Source organism: Lonchura striata, unplaced genomic scaffold (assembly GCF_046129695.1).
Source record: "Lonchura striata isolate bLonStr1 unplaced genomic scaffold, bLonStr1.mat Scaffold_229, whole genome shotgun sequence".
Taxonomy (NCBI): Eukaryota; Metazoa; Chordata; class Aves; order Passeriformes; family Estrildidae; genus Lonchura; species Lonchura striata.
Genome location: NW_027461139.1, coordinates 32,199 through 53,663, shown reverse-complemented (window position 1 = coordinate 53,663; position 21,465 = coordinate 32,199). Strand labels below are relative to the sequence as shown.

General features: G+C 49.3%; 2 long non-coding RNA genes across 2 annotated transcripts; both read right to left on the bottom strand.

The window, feature by feature from the left end:
• Positions 1-11,334: 11,334 nt before the first annotated feature.
• LOC110478286 (uncharacterized) lies at positions 11,335-12,170 on the bottom strand. Its single transcript, XR_002466732.2, has 2 exons — positions 11,952-12,170; positions 11,335-11,508 (listed from the first exon to the last, which is right to left on the bottom strand). It is a non-coding gene; the product is annotated as an uncharacterized LOC110478286 (long non-coding RNA).
• Positions 12,171-13,078: 908 nt separating this feature from the next.
• Positions 13,079-19,670, bottom strand: LOC110468808 (uncharacterized). Its single transcript, XR_013341970.1, has 4 exons — positions 19,084-19,670; positions 17,228-17,398; positions 14,070-14,372; positions 13,079-13,636 (listed from the first exon to the last, which is right to left on the bottom strand). It is a non-coding gene; the product is annotated as an uncharacterized LOC110468808 (long non-coding RNA).
• Positions 19,671-21,465: the final 1,795 nt, after the last annotated feature.

The following is a 21,465-nucleotide window of genomic DNA, read 5'->3' as shown; positions in this document are numbered from 1 at the left end:
CAGGAGAAAGCTGTCCCCACCTCAAACTTGCAGTGCTCAGAGATTCCCAATGGAGCCCAACAAACTGACATCAGGAACCTGGACTGGTGAGTTTTCTTTCCCAGGGAAAAGGGCCAGAGTATGTGCTCAGGGATCCCTGGGCCTGAGCTTGCACCTGACTTCAAACAATCAAAACATCAAAGGATGTATCCAAGGACAAAGCTGACCCCACCTCTAACTTGCACTGCCCTGACAGTCCCAAGGGGGCCCTACAAACTGACATCAGGAACCTGGACTGGTGTCGTGGTTAGACACGGAAAGAGAATTTTTTCCGGAAAGAAGAGGTCAATTTAGATATTGACCAATTGAATGTAGACACGCCTCTGAGAACACAGAGGGGTTGAAAGCAGAATTCCCAGGGGAACTCACTCCTTGGTTCCAGTCAGCGTGCAGTGCAGACCTTCCCCCGCCCAGCAACGAGCTGGGTGGGGGAGGGGAAGCCCCCATGGCCTGAAAGGTAGGCCCCAAGGGTGGTGGAAGGACTGGAACCGGGCTGGCCCCTGCAGATGGAAGGGTGGAAGAAATCTGGGATGTCTCCATTCCCCCCCCCACCCCCAGAGGGAGAGAGAAAGCCGCGAGGAAGGAGGAGCGGGGGGAGCTGCAAGGCAAGGTGCCCAGTCACGTGGGAGTTGCTGGATGTCTGGGCATCGAGACATCCTGGGAGTTCGGACTTTTAACCCTTCCTTGAGAAATGAAAGCTTTGTGAATTTTCCTTTCCCCTCCTCGGTTTGAAAGAGAGGAAGAGGGACACCTTGGACCCTGGGATGTTGGAAGGAGGAATTCTGGATGGGAGGGGGACAAGGAGTGACTTTTGGCTGGACTTTTCCGTGTTAGCCACAACCTGAACCAATCTTCTCCTCTGAGAGAGACTGTGTTTTGGGAGGATGCCAGTGAGTCAAGAGACCTGCTTCAGCTGGGAAAAAGACAAAATTGGAGTGAACAGAGAAAAGGTTAGGGGGTTTGTGGTGGCGCCCCCTTGTCCTGGAAAGGAAAGAGAAGAGAAGAAGATCTCTGTTCTTGAGCCCTCGGCCCCAGGAGAAAATGGAGGGGGACTGTGGTCCCAAACAATGAAAAACTGAACTGTTGTTTTCTCCCCTCTTGGCAGGGCATCCTTGATAGGAAAAATCCTAAAGGCAGTCTGTCCATCCATGCATTTGGTGGTGAGAGCACTGTGCATGGAAAGGAGAAGGGTCACCATGGCAAACTTTTTCTCCGGGCGGTGCCATGTGTGACATGGAAACACAGGATGTGGAGCTGTGTTTCTTGGAGGGGGGGGTCTGTGGCACAGGAGAGACTCTGTTCCCTCGATGGACTGAGTATCAATTGCTTGGAGGGTGGAAACCTGATTGGGGTCCAGATTGTGTCTCACTGTGGTTTGTTGGAGTTGGGTGGTGGGGGGAGGAATGTTTTGCAAGGTTTTCATTTGATCTTTGTGTGGGTTTTTTTTCCCTTCTTTAGTTTTCTCTTTTCTTTAGTAGTAGTAGTTTAATAAAGTTTTTTTTTTTTTCTGTTCTTAAGCTTGGGCCTGCTTTGCTCTGTTCTAGATTCCACTTCACAGCATTCAAGGGAGGGATCACATTTTCATGGGGGCACTGGCATTGTGCCAGAATCAAATCATGACATTTGGTTCCCTGACCGGGAAAAGATAAGATAAGATCAGATAAGATAAGATAAGATGGTGATAAGGTGAATGCTGTGAAACGGGACCAGGAGGAATAAGAGCAAAGCATGTGTTGGGTTTTGAGATTAATTGGGGTGGAGATTTAGTGTAAGTTGCTGTTTTACGTAGAATGTGTTGAATGTAATTTTGATAATGTTTTTTTTTTTTGTAATCTGTGTTCTCAGAGACGAAGGGTGGAATGTCGTGGTTTGACACAGAAAGAGAATTTTTTCCGGAAAGAAGAGGTCAATTTAGATATTGACCAATTGAAAGTAGACACGCCTCTGAGAACACAGAGGGGTTGAAAGCAGAATTCCCAGGGGAACTCGCTCTCTTTGGTTCCGGTCAGCGTGCAGTGCAGACCTTCCCCCGCCCAGCAACGAGCTGGGTGGGGGAGGGGAAGCCCCCATGGCCTGAAAGGTAGGCCCCAAGGGTGGTGGAAGGACTGGAACCGGGCTGGCCCCTGCAGATGGAAGGGTGGAAGAAATCTGGGATGTCTCCATTCCCCCCCCCCCCCCCCCCCCAGAGTTCCTCTCCCAAGAGGGAGAGAGAAAGCCGCGAGGAAGGAGGAGCGGGGGGAGCTGCAAGGCAAGGTGCCCAGTCACGTGGGAGTTGCTGGATGTCTGGGCATCGAGACATCCTGGGAGTTCGGACTTTTAACCCTTCCTTGAGAAATGAAAGCTTTGTGAATTTTCCTTTCCCCTCCTCGGTTTGAAAGAGAGGAAGAGGGACACCTTGGACCCTGGGATGTTGGAAGGAGGAATTCTGGATGGGAGGGGGACAAGGAGTGACTTTTGGCTGGACTTTTCCGTGTTAGCCACAACCTGAACCAATCTTCTCCTCTGAGAGAGACTGTGTTTTGGGAGGATGCCAGTGAGTCAAGAGACCTGCTTCAGCTGGGAAAAAGACAAAATTGGAGTGAACAGAGAAAAGGTTAGGGGGTTTGTGGTGGCGCCCCCTTGTCCTGGAAAGGAAAGAGAAGAGAAGAAGATCTCTGTTCTTGAGCCCTCGGCCCCAGGAGAAAATGGAGGGGGACTGTGGTCCCAAACAATGAAAAACTGAACTGTTGTTTTCTCCCCTCTTGGCAGGGCATCCTTGATAGGAAAAATCCTAAAGGCAGTCTGTCCATCCATGCATTTGGTGGTGAGAGCACTGTGCATGGAAAGGAGAAGGGTCACCATGGCAAACTTTTTCTCCGGGCGGTGCCATGTGTGACATGGAAACACAGGATGTGGAGCTGTGTTTCTTGGAGGGGGGGGTCTGTGGCATAGGAGAGACTCTGTTCCCTCGATGGACTGAGTATCGATTGTTCGGAGGGCGGAAACCTGATTGGGGTCCAGATTGTGTCTCCCTGTGGTTTGTTGGAGTTGGGTGGTGGGAGGAAAGTTTTGCAAGGTTTTCATTTGATCTTTGTGTGGTTTTTTTTTCCCTTCTTTAGTTTTCTCTTTTCTTTAGTAGTAGTAGTTTCATAAAGTTTTTTTTTTTTTCTGTTCTTAAGCTTGGGCCTGCTTTGCTCTGTTCTAGATTCCACTTCACAGCATTCAGGGGAGGGATCACATTTTCATGGGGGCACTGGCATTGTGCCAGTGTCAAACCATGACAACTGGTGAGTTTTCTTTCCCAGGGAAAAAGGCTGGAATTTGCACACAGGTGCCCCTGGCCCTGGGTAGGCACCTGACTGCATCAAATACGAACACTGAAGAATATCTCCCAGACCCCAGCTGCCCCCACCTCTAACTTGTGCTGCCCTGATAGTCCCAATGGAGCCCTACAAACTGACATCAACAACCTGGACTGGTGAGTTTTCTTTCCCAGGGAAAAGAGCTGGAATTAGAGCACAGGACTCCCTGGCCTTGGGCAGGCCCCTGACTGCAACAAATACGAATATCGAAGGATATCACCCAGACACCATCTCCCCCAACTTCAAACTGCTGCTGCCCTGACAGTGCCAAGGGAGACCTACAAACTGACATGAGGAAGCTGGACTGGTGACTTTTCTTTCCCAGGCAAAAAGGCTGGATTTAGCGCACAGGACTCCCTGGGCCTGGGTGGGCAGCTGACTGCATCAAATACGAACACTGAAGAATATCTCCCAGACCCCAGCTGCCCCCACCTCAAACTTGTGCTGCCCTGATAGTCCCAATAGAGCCCTACAAACTGACATCAGGAACCTGAACTGGTGAGTTTTCTTTCCCAGGAAAAATGGCTGGAATTAGCGCACAAGACCCCCTGGCCCTCGGTGGGCAGCTGACTGCAACAAATACGAACACCGAAGGTTATCTACCAGACCCCAGCTGCCACGACCTCAAACTTGTGCTGCCCTGATAGTCCCATGGGAGTCCTACAAACTGACACCAGGAACCTCGACTGGTGAGATTTCTTTCCCAGGGTAAAGGCTGGAGAATATGCCCAGGGGCCCCTGGCCCTGAGCTGGTGCCTGACTACAAAAACTCCAATCATCAAAGGATGTATCCCAGACCGAAGCTGTCCCCACCTCAAACTTTTGCTGCCCTGATAGTCCCAGGGGAGTCCTACAAACTGACATCAGGAACCTGGACTGGTGAGTTTTCTTTCCCAGGGAAAAGGACTGCTGTTTGTGCTTATGGCCCTGTGGCCACCACTGGACCTCCTGAAATTCCAAATGGGATGCCAGATGCCTCCCACACCAAAGCTGCCCCCGGCTCATGGCCTGACTGCTCTTGCCATGGTCCTGGGTGGCCCCGGGGTCTCAGTCTGGAATATCCCGTGGCTCTGGGATGACTTTGGCTCCCTTTCTCTCCTTTTCCACGGCAGATCTCTCCCAGGTGCCCCTGAGTCCTCCCAGCTGCCCCAGTTCCCTCCCAGTGTGCCACCCAACATTCCCGCTTCCCTCTTGATTTCCCCAGTGTCCCTCCCAGTGCTCCCATAGCAAGTACAGGACGCAGTAGAAGCAGTTCTGTCACTGCTTGTAGCCCTTACTGCCACCACGGGAAGGCTCTGAGGGTTCTCGGGGATGGTGGGGAGGAATGCGGGGGTCCCAGGGGTGTCACTCTGGGGTCTGGAGGTCCCAGATGGATTCTGGGAGGGGGGCATGGAGTGTTCAAGGGGGTCTCTCAATGGTCACATGGGGGAGGGGTCCCAGGGGCATCCCAGGAGGTCCTGGGGACCACTGGGGGGTACCAGAGATCCCTTAGGATTCCTGGGGATCATTCAGCGAGTCCCAGATGGTTCAAGGTAGGTCCCTGGGGGATCTTTCTGGGGGGTCCCAGAGAGTTTTGAAGGGTCCCAGGGGTCAGGGGGATTTCCCGATTAAGATCTGGGGGGGAAGGGGGAGTCCCTCAGGGGCTGGTGGAGGGAGGACAACTTAGCATCACCAAACATGTTATGTCTATCTCCCCATACATTCTAGAGCCCAACTACAGCCTGCATTACAAATTTCAAGTCCCCAGGACTTGTGCTATTACAGGCTATGCAGCAGGGCAGAGCAGCTCTGGGACAAATATGTGCAGACACCCGTGACACAAGACAGGACCTGACAAACCAGGGGCCAGGACAGGGAGAGAGAGCTTTTGAGGAGAAGAAAGGACCAAGAGACCCAAAGAACACAGAGTGCACCAGAGACAAGTGACAGGACACACACCGGAACTGCTCTGCCCTGAGCACCTCAGCACTGAGATCAAAACAGACACTTTTCCTTTAGGTGGCCTAAGGGGACACTCCTTGGACATCCCCATCTCCAAAACTGACTCAAAAACACCCCCTGGGGAGTCCCAACCCAGCACCTCTCTTCCATTCCCTCTGTGCGTTGTAGCCCTCCACTTATCTTGCGCATATCTGGGGATGCAAATCCCCATCAGGTGCAGAACGAGGCCTCCTGCCTGTCTGGGAAGTTCCAGTTGTCACCACGCTGTTATCTCTTGCTCTGCCAAGAGAAAGAAAACCAAACATCAGTGCACTACCTTAACAGCACATGGGGCAGAACCTGACAATTCTGCTACTCGCCATCTCCCAAGAAGTCTCGGGCCACACACCTCAGGCGCGCTTGGATTCTGACACCGTCATCTCAAGGTACACCTAGGTTAAGGGCAGACAAGGTGACATGGCATTGCTCCAACTTGAGTGTACCCTCGATCCTCTTCCCTGCCTCACCACAACTCCTCGGCCATTCCTGTGGGTTACCAGGAGGGGACCTTGAAATGCAAAATTGGAAGGCTCTGTCACAGGGTCCTGTAATTCTTCCGGCAAGATCACACGTGCATGAAACCTGGTCCATCAGCCAGTTGGAGACAGAGGTATGAGTACTCCAAGGGGATTCCCTAAAGCACACAAACAACAATGGATGCTTAGAGTTCCACCAAAAACTAAAAGCTGAGCAAGAACAACTCCTTTGGTCCACTGCTCACCTGGCACACTTGGCCTTGACTGCTGCTATCTGCCTGGACCTCCTAAAAATAAAGGCAAAGAACACTGCTGTAACACGGTCACCATTTAGGCTGCCCCTGCAAATGCAAACAATGACTGACCTGCTCATGGGAAAACTCTCACCCAGGATTGGGGCCATCTGCCACAGATTTGAACTGTCAGCATCTGAAAGGAAGTTAGGACTGGTGTCAAACGGCTGCAGGAGAACCTAGCATCACCAAACATGTTATGTCTATCTCCCCATACAATCTAGAGCACAACTACACCCTGCATTACAAATTCCAAGTCCCCAGGACTTGTGCCTATTACAGGCTAAGCAGCAGGGCAGAGCAGCTGCAGGACAAATACCTGCAGCCACCCATGACACAGGACAGGGAGAGAAAGCTTTTGAGGAGAAGAAAGGACTGAGAGACCCAAAGAACACAGAGTGCACCAGAGACAAGTGACAGGACACACACCGGAACTGCTCTGCCCTGAGCACCTCAGCACTGTGATCAAAACAGACACTTTTCCTTTAGGTGGCCTAAGGAGACGCTTCTTGCACAGCCCCGCTCCCAAAGCTGATTCAAAAGGCCCTCCCAGCACCCCGCTTTCACCCCCTCTGTGGGTCTTAGCCCTCCACTTATCTCTCAGGCATCTGGGCATGAGAATCCACGTCGCGTGGCAATGGAGGCAGCCTCGCCTGTGGGGAATGTCCTATGGTCACCGGGCTGTGGTCCCATGCTCAGCTACAATCGAGAACACCAAACATCACTGCACGATCTCAACCGCACAGCAGCCACAACTCAGCAATTCTGCTGCTCACCATTATTCTCCTGAGAACGCCAGGCTCCTCAGGCCGCACGCTTCGCCCACGCCCTCCTGGCAGGGTCTGCCTGCCTGAAGAGCAGGCGAGGTGAGGTGGCGTTCCCAAAACTCGAGTGGACCCTGGTCCCCCTCACTAGTAGTTCCCCGACTTACAGCAACTCCTCGGCCGCTCCTGAGGCTCCCTGGTGCCACCTTCAAGTGACAAAGATCAAGGCTTCCTCTCAGAGCTGTGTGCCGCTCCCCGAATTCCCACGAGAGTGAAGGAGTGGCTCTGCGGCCGCTTGCAGGGGGGTCTCGCTGGTACACGAGTGGACTGCCTAACGCACACAAACATGAATGGATACTGAGAGTTGCAGCAGAGACACTACAGCTGCAGGCACACAAATTCATAAATAAACAAACTAACAAAATAAAAAAAATCTACCAAAATATTAATTTTGTTTACCCAATATCCAAATAGATTAACAGAGACACCCTGTCCTATCCCCTCAATAAGACCTCTTAATCTATGCCAAACAAATCCTTAAAACTAAGAAAACCCTGCTTGTATCGAAATAAAACCAAAATAAAAGTCTTGTAAACGTTATAAATTCATTAACCTAACACATCAGAACCATAAAAATATTAAACTTTTATGAACACCAGTACACACTACCCTCATTTCAATGTATAAAAGTAAAGCTATTCCTATTACTAACCTAACACAAATATCACAAAATATAGCAGTAAGAAAAGGAAAAAAAAATAAACCTCACTAAAAATAAAATATAAAATTTTTCTTTTAAGCCAAAAAAAAAAAATTCATACATTCTAAACAGGAACTTCCTCAAAATCAAGTATTTCAATAAACCCAAAAAACTCTAACATATTTCAAATAACTACTAAAAAGCCAAGAAACATAAAACAATTAAGCAACCCACCACAACTATCTAAAACTACCTACAATAAACCTTCTTTTAAAAAACCCAACAAATCCTCCTTACCACCTCAACAATACATCACCAGCAACACCAAACAACTCAAAATACCATAACTCCCATCCAAAAAATGCTCTATAAACTGAAACACTAAAACTCATCTAAAAAACCCACTCACCCTTCAACAACCTCCTCTAACCTACACACAAATCTAAAACCAATAAGAATTAACTATAAACTATCATACCTTAAATAACTCCACCATTAAACACTACTGTACTAGACTTATCAAAACTCCAATACAAACTAAAATCAAAAACCACAAAATAACACACCACTGTTAACATTACCAATATTTTTCTCCATTCCTCTAACAACTGAATACAAACCTCGATTTACCTTCATTTGAAAAACATACAGTACACCTACAACCAACTACTCCAAAAATAAAAACACAATCCTACCATCTAGCATAAATTCATCCAAATGAAACTTAAAAAAAATAAAACTCCAAAACAACTGTAATAATCCAACAACATTAGATGAAAAGTATAACAAAAATATTTTTTAAAATCATCCAAATTCTTCTAAAAGATTATTACACCACAAAAAATAAAAAAAGCAAAATCAAAAAGCCTACTGAAAAGCTTACTAAAAATAAAATAGCAAAAGAAACATCAAATTCCCACCAATCTCATCAAAAAAAGTCAGAATGGCTCCACGAGTTAACAAAAAAACCCCAACCTATAAGAAATTAACTGTTATCATACAGGGCATCCATATAAAAAATCTCAATCGTTCTAAAACCTTAAAAATAATTACAAATTAACCCCAAAATAAAAACTTTAATCTCTAACAAAAGAAACCCAAAAACAAACAACAGAAACTAAAAATACACCACCATAGAACCAACTACCAGCAAAAAAAACCCCACACTACACGCTTTTCTCTAACGGTTGTTAGTGAGGCACATCACAAAAATGAAACAAAAATAAAAAATAGCCTTATAGAACCCCACAAAACAAATCACAAAACCCACTAGAAAAAGAAGTCCAACCAACTTACTAAACTTCAAACCATACAACAGACCCTGAAAGCTGCTAAAAATGAAAACCATATCTCTACACTAACTCAAAGAGTAACCAGTACTCTGCTAAGTTAGCTTTAAAAACCAAAGTAATAAACGATATTAAAAAATCTAAACCACTAGACAATAAAAAGCACCCAAATAAAAAACTACCTAAAAAAATCCACCGTATAAATACACAAGTTCCTAAAAAAAACACTAATAAAAAGCAACCAACAACTACATCAAACTAAAGCAAAAACTCAAATAAATAAACTGAAATTAACAACAAAAAAAATTATTCCTAGCTCAATAAACCCATAATGCCTCAATCCACCAAAATACAAATACCACCTAGAAATAAACACGTCACCTAAACATAAATGTAACCATAAACGATATCTCCCAAATTACCGGTAACAATAAAACATCCACGACAATTAAACAAACCAAATGAATAAAACCTTGGTAAGAGAATTAACAAAAATGCAATTCTCAATATTAAAAAAAACTCACTAATTAACTACAGGACACTACCTCAAACCCACCAAAACTAACACTACATACTCGTGCTAAAAAAAGCCACCACAACCTAATTAAAAACCAACCCTGTACTTCATGCTACGACCCATAAAAACCATTGTAAGCCTTAAAAAAACATATCCTTTAAGAAGATAACAGCAATTATATTTTTATAATATAAAAGCAACCAAAAAAAAATCCAACATATCGCACAAAAAAAAAAAAATCCAACAACAAACTCAATCCAAAAAAACCCTTATCACAGCACCTGAACCAAGAACCGTAACAACCAACAAGTACACCGTGACCTTTCTCATACACCAAAGACAAACAAAAGAAAACGACCCAATAAACTCCTCAGGAGCGCCTCAAAACCAGCGCAGCGAGGGAGGCTGGAAGATGCGAAGCCGCGCTCCCGGCCCCAGGCGCAGCGCGGCTCCGGCAGGAAAGCGGCTCCTCCGGCAGGCAGAGGCGGCGCCATGCCGGGAGACCCCCGCCTGCTGCCCCCGGCCCGGCGGGGCCGCCACCGGGCCCGGGGGGCCCCGGTGGCGCCCGAGCCCCGCGCCCGAAGCGGACGGAGCGGCGGCACCGGCCGGCACCGGCGCCGCCTCCCCCGCCTGCCGGCCCGGCCAAAGCTCCGCTCGGCTCCGCACGGCTCGCACCGGCGCGGCTCCGGCGGGCCCGCGGCAGCCCAGCCGCGCCCAGCTCCCCTTCCGCCCCGGCCAGCCCCGGCACTGCCGGCAGGGCTCCGCGCCGGACCCTTCGCTGCCGGGCCGGGGGGTAGAAGAAGCGCCCCGAATGCAGAGGCACAGCCCAATCCCCGCCCTGCCAGCGCTGCCACGGCTGCAGCTCCCTTCCTCTGAAGCCCCGACACTGACGCCACGCTCCGGCGCTCACCTCACCCCAACAAGGGAAAAGAAATGTGGGATCCCCTTCAACTGCGTCCCCTAGAAGAGCAGGAAAGAAGCGGCTTGCCTCAAATGATGGCAAAAAGGGGCTTCTTACCTCAATCCAAACCCCTTAAAAGGCGGGACCACAGGACTGCCCCCTCCAATTCAACCTCAGGATGACGAAATTTCAAGGGAAAGGAGAAAAGTCCCGGCTAAAAAGGCGCACCGGCTCACCTGCTCGGCTGCTGCTTCTCGGCACAAAGGTTTGTCCCTCGGCTCCTCCTTTGAGCAATGCTCCACGTATCCAGGTGATCCCCCGGACCCTGTCCGAAGCGCTCACCGTCCTTCCAGGAGACAGCCCCGGGAACCCCCCATAAACTCCTCTTCTCCAGCAGCTTTGTGCAAAACCGATGGGAGGAAAACCCCCTAAATCAGCCGCCGGAGGAGCCGCCCCCTCCTCATCATCCTCACAGCTCACACCTGGGGCTGCTCTGAGCCCTCATCATCCTCACAGCTCACACCTGGGGCCTGCTCTGAGCCCTCATCATCCTAACAGCTCACACCTGCCGCTGTTTCCACTCTCCAACAGCGTCTCTCCGCCTCCAACACACAGCCCACTTCTCACAGATACAGATTCAACAGAAATCTGCTACGGCTGTCGGCTTTTCTTAATCCACCTGGTTAAACAATTAAAACACATACATGCACTGATGGTGATTGAAAGAAAGCTTTCCCCTGGAGAAAACAGTCCTTTTGCTGGCACACTTTGCTACACCTTCGGAAAAAGCAGAATCAGCACCAACTCCTAAGACCCCTGCCGAGGAACCCAGCCCTGCCTGGGACACCCAAAGCTGCAGACCTCGAAAAAGGAGGGGAAAAGTCAAGCTTGGAGTGGAAAAAGAGGACAGAAGTACAGCAGCCTTTAAAAATGCCTGCACGGAGCAATAGTGGGAACCAGACACATTTATTCTTTCCTTGCTTTCTGTGATGACATAAATAGGAAGTAAAAACACGTTAAACAAAAGGCAGAGCTAGGATTTTACAGGTCTTTATTTTGGCAGGCTGCATGACAAACGCCTCTTCCGGGACTGCGACACGTTTGGGGGAATGGCAGAGAACGGAGGCAAAAGGTGCCGGGAGCCCTTTCTGTTCCCTTCAGCCCCTGCAGCTGCTCCGCTGGTTTCAGGGCACTCGCTTGGTTCGTTCCTAGAGAAAAACGATAGGGCATGATTTTCAGAACTACTGCTCATCCCCAGTCGGAGTTTCCTACATTCCTGCATACAAATGAGTGGATCGAGAGAGGGCTTCTTTCCAAATGAGTTTAGCCATAGCTTCCTATTCTTTACCAATAGCTGTGAAAACGAAACACTTGCCAGGTTTTAGTATTCTACACACACCCCTCCCAGGGAATTTTGGGGCAGCTTTGGGTCCCTCTGCGGGACGGCACCCAGCGTGACCCGCCCCCCTCATTCGCCACCCACCCGCTCCTCCACCGCAGTGTGCGTCCCTCTCCTGGGGACCTTGGGGTGCCCCAAATGACATCAGAGCCCCGAGGCTTCAGCCCCTAACCCTGACCCCCGAAGAAGGCACAGGACGAGTCCAACTGCCCCGAACAGCAGCCCAGCACTCCCTTCCAGCCCTTCCCACACCTCCATCCCCCCAGAAAGGGACTCCGCCGCAACAAGGAAGGGGGGGCAGCCCCCAGAAGGCTCGAAGCTCCCGCCCCGCCTCGCTGTCGCGGGCCAGGGGCAGAAAGAGGGAGCGGCAGAGGCGGCGGGGACGCGGCACGGCCGGCACGGCACAGAGCGGGGGCCGCTCGCAGCGCGATGCCGGCGGAGCCGCAGGTCCGGCAGCGCCGGGGCGGGGTCCGAGCGGCGCGGGGGATCCGCCGAGAGCCCCGGCCCCGTGCGGGGACTCCCGCAAGGCCCGGGGGGCGCCGGGCTCCGGCCCTCGGGGCTTTATTCTCCGGCGCCCCGAGCCCCGCGGCTGCGGGGGAAAGAAGCGAAGGGGCGACGGGAAGAGAGGAGGGAGAGCGGGACATGCGAAAGGGCGGGGAGGGAGGTCGGGCTGCGGAGGAAAGCGGGCGGGGAAGGGAAAGGCCGGCAGATGAGGAAGAGGGAAGGGGCACAGAGGAGGGAGAGAGGGGGAATGGAACGGAGCAGCGGGGCAGGGACAGGACAGGAAGGATCCGGGTTTGGGGGGGACAAGGAAACGGGGGAAAGAGAGGTGACTGAGGGGAATACGGGCAGGAGCATGGAGCGGGAGAGAGAGGGACAGGAGGGGATCCTCCCAGCGCCCCGGCTCCGCCCCGGCGCCCCGCCCCGCCCCGCCCGGGCTGCTGCGCTCGGCAGAGCTCGGCTCCGTTCGGCTGGACTCGGCTCCTCGGCCAGCTTCGGCTACTTTCGGCCACGCTCGGCTATTATCAGCCGCATTCGCCTCCATTCGCCTCTTCGGCAAAGCTCGGCTCGCCTCGGCTGAACTCGGCAGAGCTCGGCTCCGCTCGCCTCCTCGGCCCCTTTCGGCCGCTTTCGCCCACGCTCGCCTAGTCCCGCCCGCGCCCGCCTCCATTCGCCCATTCCCACAGCTCGGCTCCCTCCGCCCGGCCCCGGCTCCCTCCGGCTCACACATTTCCTCAGGGCACCTCATTCCACGGCACACAAACTGCAGCCCCTAAAAGGCTTGCAGCTCTTTCAACACACACACTTGTAACTCAGCTCTCGGGACAGAGCTGATGGCCCCTTTAGGACAAGAATAGTTACATCTAAAAGCAATTCCCTCATTTTGCATCTCCTTTTAATTTAACCCCCCCCCCCAAAATCCCATCCATATCACAAGGAATGTGCAGTTCTGGTTCCCCCACCCTCAGTACCCTATTTGTACAAAGGACCTGGGTGCAGCACACACTCGGGATTCAACTGAATAAAGCCCAGCTTCAATAATCAGAACAACTGACATTTGTTTGCAAATTAGGTGCAGTTTTGTACGGTGCTGCGTACCCTCGGAGCCGAGTCGAGGAAAAAGAGCTACAGCACTGGAACCTAAGTTTTATTAGCCAAGTCATCTATAACTTGTGCCATAAAGTAAACCAAGGATAACTACAGTATTATCTGCTGAAGTTCTCCACTGTGGGTTTCGGGTACAGCAGCACGTGCTTTACTCCCAGCAAAAGCTGCTCAGGTTGGGGGAGCCAGGAAGCCAAGTCTCTCTACTTTGTCTGAACACCATCTTCCAGGAAGGTACTGCTTCCTCTCTCCCAGGCTCCTTTCAGCAAAGTGGCAAATACAGAATCCGGTGCCACAGGAGGCTCTTGGCTTACCTCCTTGTGGTTTTCAAACTGTTTAAAGCGAAACAAAAAGCATAAGAGAAAAACAGTGATAAGTATGAAACAAAAATCTCTTCAGCCACCTTTGTTTTGAGATGAGCTCTGAACTGAAGCTCTGGAAACACTGGCGTGCAGTCCTGCTAGAACAGAGCTGTCCAGCAGGTTCCCCAGGGGCATCAGGAGTGTTCACACTGCTGAGCTTAGAAAAACTCACCAAACCCAGCCCAGGGGCCTGTGATCCTTCACCCACCTGGGGGAACTCCAGGTGCTGTAAACAGAGGCCACAGCGCACACCAGGCTCTGCTGTGCCTGGTGAGGAGTCTCTGTATGAGCCCTGAGCCCTGGTATCGCCTCCCAAACACCACAGAGACCTCTTGTGCCATCAGAGAAAAGCCCTGGAGCAAACATGTGTCCCCAGCAGGATCAACAAGAGATGCAGAATTACCTCCTCAATAAAAATGCTGTTTCTGATGGAAATGTAACCTCTGTCGACTGCGAGGATTTTATAGGAATACTGGCTCAAGAATTCAGCGACTTCAGGGACTCCATACCACAGGTTCCTGGGACTGCTTGGGCATCCAGAGTCTATAGTATCGGTTAAACTGGTAGAGCTGAGGATACTTAGCAGCTTTCAGGGACTCGGGATCTTTGTCACAGAGCTGGAGCGTCAAGCAGGGAGCAAGGGGTTCTCTCGGAGAGTGCAGGAGGTCAGTGAAAACAGCACCAAGGTCCTCCACGACATCTGGTCCTAGAAAAGCCAAATAAATTAAACTATTGACATGAGCACGGACACTGGGACAACCTTCCTTACTTTGGGCCTTGCCAGCAGCCCACAGAGCCTCATGCAGAAAAGAACTGAACAAGATCAAAAAGTGTTCCTAGTGAACTATACACGTGCTCCTGGCCGCTGAGGTACCTGAAAAACCCTCCAGACATCATCAGCTCTTGCTGAAGCAAATAATCCACATTCGCTGTGTTGTGCCAAAAACACGCCCGGCCCTTAACAGGGAGAGACCCTGCCAGGCACCGCCTCAGAGAAGAACCAAGCTAACACCCAGCCAACATGTACAAATTAAGCAGAATTTTCTGTCAGAACTGGGACTTTCAGCACCCCCCAGGTGCTACTCGACTGCCACATACACACAGAGGGCTTTGTGAGGTGCTCTGGGGTTGGCCAATCCTGCTCCAAGCCCTGCTGATGCCCCTGTGATTTTAACGCTGTCCTCAAGGAGGTGGTAGAACCTCGCAATATTTGCCCTTGGAGCTTAATTTCTGAAGTTTTCCTTGGGAAACGCATCCACTTCCTACTTAACAATGCAGTCCTCTCTCCCTGCTCTCGGGAAGAGCTGCCCACAGGCACGAGAATCACCTTCCTCTCCTGATCGCCACGCTCTGCCCTTAAAACGCTGTGTTACTGAGGCCAACTACTTCCAGACCAAGACTGTCCATGCAGGGACAGTGCCCCTTTTCTTTAGAAGGTAACATGAGGGAAGGTAACAGGACCTCGCAGCCAGCAAGAGGATGGGAGAAGAAGCTGTGCTATCAGCAAGTACCAGTGCTCCAAATGCAGGGAGCGCCATGCAGCCCCGTCTCTGCCAGGAAAGGCTCATGGAGCAGAAGAATGAGCACACGGGCTGCCTCTCAATCTCCTGGCAGGAAGCTTCTCTACTCCCCTTGTGCCTGGACACAAAGCTTTGGGCAGTAAGAAGGGAGAGGCACGGTGGCACCCGTTCAGGGACGAGCCAAGCTACGGCACACCCTGCCCTGGTTCAGTGCTGGGAACTGACGGTGAGCTGGCTACAAAAACCACAGGAAAGATCATGTTTGACCCCATGCAGCTTTTCTCTTAGAAATCACTTTAGACACTCTTCTTGTGACTAGCGCTCAGTGAATCCTACCGGGACAGAATGGGATGTGCTGCAGCAGCAACCCTGACCATGGCGTGGCTGTCCCTGCTACCTGCACGGACACAGCTTGGCCACGGAGAGAAAATCTTTTGTGCCAGGAATATTTACCAGTGCCAGGTGCTGGTAAGCACTGCTCAGGGTGCTGCTGGCACCTGGGATGGCTCAAAGCTCCATGGTTTGTGGCAACAGCCAAAAAGCACATGCCACTTCCTGAGGACCTCCACCTGTAGTATCCTGGGCAATTCAAAACCCACTATTCCCTTGTGCCTTTGTCTACCTGGAGTCATTCAGGGAAATGAAAATACACTAACTGAATTAAGAAGAGAAAACTGTTAAGATACATTATTCTTAGGCCTCTGATGGAGAATTGAAGCACCATCAATTGCCTTCCTTCCTGCTCCTTTAATTTGCAGAATGAGTGTCCATACAGACTTCTAATGAGGTTTAATTCATCTTCCTTAAAGGTAGCTTAGTTTAACTTTCTTCTATTCCTCCTCTAGACAACTTATGAATTACACTATTAAAGCACCCTGACTCAAAGGATTCTTGCACTGTGGGAACACTTCCTGCTCAGAGTTTTTCAACAGTTAAAATCTCTGTGCTATCTTTTATGCCAGATTTAGTCAACTAGCCTAAATGGGTCCACAAAAGACATCTGTATGGATGAATGCAATTAGTTAAAATCTTCTCCTTCTCCTACTCAACAGAGTTATAGGGCCTGCAACAACATGCTAATTCAAGTTAAGAATGATTCTAGTGACTTCACTGTAGTTTGATAAGTATTAAGGATTTGCCTAGCAATGTGCTTGTACTGATTTTAATAAACTTTTTTCATCACTAGAGGCAAATTCCAGGAGACATTTATTTTAATTTAACTAACTCTACCTGAAGACATACCTTTGGTTAAGTAACCAGTATCCTTCACAGAACTGACTTACCTAAAGTGAGGTACTCTTAAATTGCTGTAATACCCAAAAGGAATCTACACACTGCAAAATGCCTTCAAGAATAATTGTGTTTAATTGGTATGGAGAAAGTTATGGTTGTGTTCTGAAAAACCATTCTTCTGCTAAAGATGAGGGACAAGATGCACATTTAAATTACTATGACACGGTGTGAATGAGACAGGGTCACATATATCAAAGGAAAACTACATCATTTTATGTTGCTTTCCTGTTTTTCCACTGCTTAGGTTTACAAAACTGGCAACACAATGTGTTGTCAAATATGTTGAGAGCTAGTTTTGGAGAGTACTCGATCTGAAAATAAATTCTCTTTTTAGGTGGCAATTGACTTCCACTGTCCTTAGTTACAAAGAGGGTCCACAGGAGTGTAGAACTTTTGAGGTCTGTGCTGCAGAAGCATGGGCTATGTTGCAGTTACTGCTGAACCACGCTCTGCCCTTAAAACGCTGTGTTACTGAAGCCAACTACTTCCAGGACCAAGACTATGCAGGGACAGTGTCCCTTCTCTTTAGGGTCAGGGAAAAAGGGCAGAAGCACCTACAGAGCTTCAATGCCCCTCTTGAGCACAAAGCACCGTGAATCTGCACCTCCTTCTGCTTGCAGGGAAGATAATAAAATGCCTCAAGGTAAAAAATGATAAATGGTAAAAAATTATTGCAAGAGGGCAGAAATGATGCCACTTTCACTCCACTGCTAGAAACGACACATAAAACATTAAAAAAACCCTGTACCTGTTCCATTTTCAGACTGAAACAACAGCATATTCCTGGCTTCTAATGCAGCAGGGACAACAGCACTGAAGGGAAATGTTTGGATAATCACATCTTCATTCAAAGAGAACCCAATTTCTTCATCTAAGCCATCACTGCCCTCCATCAGAACAGCCAGCACATCCACGACATCTAATAAGTGAAGGAAAAAATGTAAGCAGAGGATCCAGACTAACTGGGAAAACAACAGAGGTAAAATGCAACATTCCAGGAACACAAAGTATCTTTTTAGTTTCCCCCAAAAAAACCAAAACCAAACCAAACAAACAAAAAACCCCACCAAAATGGAAACATTTTATACGGCCCCCTTGAGGACTTTCTTGGGTTGTTACTGGTGTTTGGAGGGGTGTAAGGGCAGTTAACACTTGTGTTTGTGATGCTTTTGCTTGCTTTTGTAACTTTTCCTTTAGTATTTTAATAGTTTTAACTAAAAATGTTTGTGGCTTTGTTGGTATAGTATTTATCTGTTTTAGTGTATTTTTTATAGTTTAATTAGTTTTTAATGTATTTAGTATACTTCTTGTAGAAGTATTACAATTTTGTAAAGCATACTGCTTTAATAATTAATTAATAATTTAATGATTTACGTATAAACGTATAAATATATATTTAACGTATAAATATATAAATATATTATGTATAAACTTAGGCACTCTAGTTTTTTTTTACTGCTGTTGTTGCTTTATTAATAAATGCTTTAAAAGTTTTTTGGTTTTTTTTTTTGCTTAATTTTTATATATGCTGGTAAATTTCTTGGGTCTTTTACTTTATCTATAGCTTGTTGAGTTAGTTGCATTGCCTTTTGACATTTTTTAGGTTTTAGCATAGCTTGTGCCTTAGTGCGAAAACATGGTCTTAAGCTTATCAATTTATCTATAGTTACTTTGTGAAGAGGATCTTTAGGCTGCTTTTGCATAGCTACAGCTTTATTAACTTCTGCTTGCTAGTGTGCACTAAATAAAAGTTTCTGATGCGGTGAGAAAATAAGTTTAGCAAGACTTTTAGAATTTTTTGGTAACAATATATTAGTACTCTAAATATAATTTAGTATTTGCTGAGTTGGTTTATTAGTTACTCTAAATTGACTCACTGTAGCTTGCAACTGTGACAACAATTTTTTAATCTAACGGTGTAATTTGAGCTGGTAACCTTTTGCTCGCTTGCTGCTGAAAAATTATAGGATAAGCTAAGTCGGCTGCTAGTTCTAAAGTTTGCTTATTCTCTTTGTTTAGTTTTTCTTTTGTTAGAGTTGCCTAAACTTCTTTTTGCTCTCTGGCCAGAGCCTTTGTTAGGTCAGACTTTGCCTTAGGGGGTGATTTACTGACAGACAAACTCTGACAAACCGGTGATCTCTGTTTGGGGGGGCTGGAGGAGCCGTGGGCTCACAACGCGACTCTGTTTCCGTGTCCTCAGGCACGGGTCGCAATGGAGGTAACTCCACTGTAGACACAGCAGGTGGCATGGAAATACTAGGTAATTAATTTTCTCTGCTATAACTTTTATTCTTCTCTAGTGTGACGTTGCTTGTGCAGCAGCTTTTTTTTCTGCCTGATGTTGTAATAACTCATTGTGAACTACCTTTTACAACTTTTTTAGCTTTTTGGCTGCCTTATCATCATCTAAAATGTCTTCTTATAGTTTATCTTTAAACTTACGCCACTTAGACAACTTATGTACTGTATGAGGATTTATAAAGAACCCCTTAGCATACCTATATGTTAATAACCTTGGCAGATCTTTATGTAAATCAATGTTTTTAATCTGCCTTTTCTGCAAGAATGCAGTAAATAAATCATATGCTGCTTGCCTCTCCATACCTCTATTGTCAGCGCTGTTGCAGCCCTCCGAGGTCGTCGGCAGCACGTATCGGCCAGGCTTGCCTCTGCAGTCACCTGGGGCACGGTGCACTCTATTTCAATTCAGCACTTTTGCCGTCCTGGCTGCATCAGGACCTGAACTCTTTTTCATCACTCCACCGTGGCGCCTATCACGTCGAGGTCACCATTTTTGGGGAAAAATAACGGGAGAAAAGCCCATTCTATAATGCCAACAAGTTTCAGTTTATTCTAAGTACGCATGTACAGTTATACCCGTTATAATGAAGCTCATGCATATTGCAAAACTTAGGCTCCTCATTGGTGTCTCTAGAACAGGTCAAGCTCGCCTTTGGGGCTTTCTCTGCTTGCTTTGTTTTCCCTTACACTTATCTCTTTGCTGACCGTTCTGCTGCTGGGAACCAGCTCACCCAAGGACGTGTGATATTGTTGCTACATCCGCTATTGCTGCACTCTGCAATTTTCAGCTACCGCTTCACTAACTGCAAGTAGTCATGGCCTCTCTCCCGAAGCCACTCATCCACAAAACTCTCCACACATCGATCCGAATTTTTGGGCACTTTTCCCTTTTTTTTTTTTTTTTTTGCTTTTTCCCCATTTTTTGCCTTTCCCGCATTTTTGGGCTCCTAAACCGTTTCTTTGTGCGATTTTCCCACATTTTCTGATCTTTTTCCCACTTTTCGGCTCTTTCGCCGACTTTGGTCACTCCCCCCCAATTTCCGAGCTCCCCGATCCCATTTTCGCCCATTCTTCCCTAATTTTTGGGCTCTTTACCCATTTTTGGTCACTTCCCCCCCGTTTCCGCGTTCCCCCATCCCGATTCCGGGCTCCTTGTCCCGCTTTTTGGCTTTTTTTCCCGTTTTTTACCTTTTTTTCCCCTTTTTCTGGACTCTCTCATGTCATATTTCCCGCGTCCGGTCCCTCATGGCGGCCGCGCACGCGCAGGAGCGACCACAGGGACGGTCCATAGAGATGAATGGGAGGTCCTCCAGGAGCATAGAGACGAGCCGGAAGTTCCATGAAACCATAGAGATGAACAGGAAGTCCTCCAGAAACCATAGAGATGAGCCGGAAGTTCCAAGAAACGATAGAGACTAAGCGGAAGTTTTCCAGAAACCATGGAGATTAACCGGAAATTCCACAACACCATTGAGACGAACAAGAAGTCCTCAAAAACAATAGAGATGAACCGTTGTCGTACGGACGGCAGCCGGCGCGGGACAACAAGCCACAACGCGATTTCGTACGGACGGCGACCGGTGCGGGACAGAAATCCGCAACGCTTGGTGGCATGGACGGCGGCAGGCGCGGGACAGAAAGCTGCCCTCGCCGCTGCCATCCTTCTCCGGCGCCGCCGCGGAGCCGCCTTCAGCTCTCCCCTCACTCACAGACACCGCCCCGCTCGCCGCTCGCTGCCGCCCCTCGCCCTTCCCGCCCCGTCTCGGTGGTTTTGCCGGGCGCTGGCTGGGGGCCTGCAGTACCGCCCTGTGTCCACAAGGCGGCAGCACTGCCGCCCGCCACCGTCGGGGGCCGCCGCTCGCCTCAAGGCCGCGGGGCGGGGCCGGCGGCAAAAAAGAACGGGCGCCGTCCCCTGCGGAACGTCCTCGGTAGCAAATGCCCCGAAACATCCCGCGCGGAAAAGAACGCAAACAAAAAAAACCCTGCCTCTAACCCAACAAGAACCAAAAGAAAAAACCTTTTCTTTTAAACTGCATTTCAATGTATTTTGTTTTTATATTTTTAATATTTATATACACATTCATATTTATAATTCGGATTTAAAGGCTGACAGGGGAGGGAAGAGGGACCGTGGACAGAGGAGGGAGAGAGGAGAAAAGGAACGGAGCAGCGGGGCAGGGACAGGACAGGAAGGATCCGGGTTTGGGGGGGACAAGGAAACGGGGGAAAGAGAGATAACCGAGGGGAATACGGGCAGGAGCATGGAGAAGGAGGGAGAGGGACAGGAGTGGGATCCCTCCCAGCGCCCCGGCTCCGCCCCGGCGCCCCGCCCCGCCCGGGCTGCTGCGCTCGGCAGAGCTCGGCTCCGTTCGGCTGGACTCGGCTCCTCGGCCAGCTTCGGCTACTTTCGGCCACGCTCGGCTATTATCAGCCGCATTCGCCTCCATTCGCCTCTTCGGCAAAGCTCGGCTCGCCTCGGCTGAACTCGGCAGAGCTCGGCTCCGCTCGCCTCCTCGGCCCCTTTCGGCCGCTTTCGCCCACGCTCGCCTAGTCCCGCCCGCGCCCGCCTCCATTCGCCCATTCCCACAGCTCGGCTCCCTCCGCCCGGCCCCGGCTCCCTCCGGCTCACACATTTCCTCAGGGCACCTCATTCCACGGCACACAAACTGCAGCCCCTAAAAGGCT